The sequence below is a fragment of the Lycorma delicatula genome, chromosome 5, assembly GCF_047948215.1.
Source record: "Lycorma delicatula isolate Av1 chromosome 5, ASM4794821v1, whole genome shotgun sequence".
Lineage (NCBI taxonomy): Eukaryota > Metazoa > Arthropoda > Insecta > Hemiptera > Fulgoridae > Lycorma > Lycorma delicatula.
Window position 1 is genome coordinate 163,483,777 of NC_134459.1, and position 1,041 is coordinate 163,484,817.

Below are 1,041 nucleotides of genomic sequence, written 5' to 3' on the forward strand. Positions count from 1 at the left end.
TAAGCCGAAAGATCTAGAGAATGTATCAACGTGCTGGTAATGTGGATTATATTAACTTTTGATTTATTTATCTAACATATATGCGGAACCATGTTTGAGAAATTAAGTATATATATATTGAGTTTATATTAGAAATAAATTTGCTTTGCATAATTATAACATTATTTGTAATATTATTTACACACATATACTCGCTTATCCGCTTACATACGACATACATTACATTTCAACACGTAAAAGAGAATTTATGTTTGCTATTTTGCTATCGCATTAAATGCATGTAATTCGTCTTCAGTTTGATTTATGGAGAGCGCGGAGAATGGTGTTTATGCATTAATGGAAGTCAATATTTAATGCTAATGGTTTATTTATACTAATTAACATCTCTTGCTACTTAATGTTGTATTAGTTATGTTAAGTAATTCTTTAATCTCTATTTACGTTTATTACTATGAAAAATTAAAATTTATATATATATATATATTTGTAAGTAGGGAACTAAATTTATTTATATGACTATTCGTAAACAATATTATATAGGAATCAACTGTGTAAATAGAAATTTTTGATTGTAAACCTAATTTTTGATAACGTTTTATTGTGTAGCTTAAATAAAGATAAATTTATAGTAAGCTATTAAATGAAAATAGTAAAAAATCGATTATAGATTAACATTACTGATAGGGAAATCATTTTTCAGTTTAAAATTACTCAAAGCATTAAAATTCGACTAGACATGATAGAGGTATTAAAAAAATACTTGGAGGTGCTGGGATTTGAACCCAGGACTTTCAGCATGCGAAGCAGACACTCTACCACTGAGTTACACCCCCTATCTGTAAAGTTGATGTATAGTTGGAATATCTTTTGTCCAAGGGTGAATATGAAAACCGAAATATATTTTCACTTGTGTTGGTCATCAATTTACTCTTGTATATCAATATAAATTCATTAAACATGTTTCCTATAGTTGTATATGATTTACTTCTTAGCATTTGTTTACTAAACGAAAAAAATTGATTTCCTGCCAACAACTTTTAA

The 1,041-nt window shown here is 26.9% G+C and overlaps 1 non-coding gene across 1 annotated transcript; it reads right to left on the minus strand.

Moving 5' to 3' along the window:
- Positions 1 to 761: 761 nt before the first annotated feature.
- Positions 762 to 833, minus strand: TRNAA-CGC (transfer RNA alanine (anticodon CGC)). Its single transcript has one exon. It is a non-coding gene; the product is annotated as a tRNA-Ala (tRNA).
- Between the last annotated feature and the right edge of the window lie 208 nt (positions 834 to 1,041).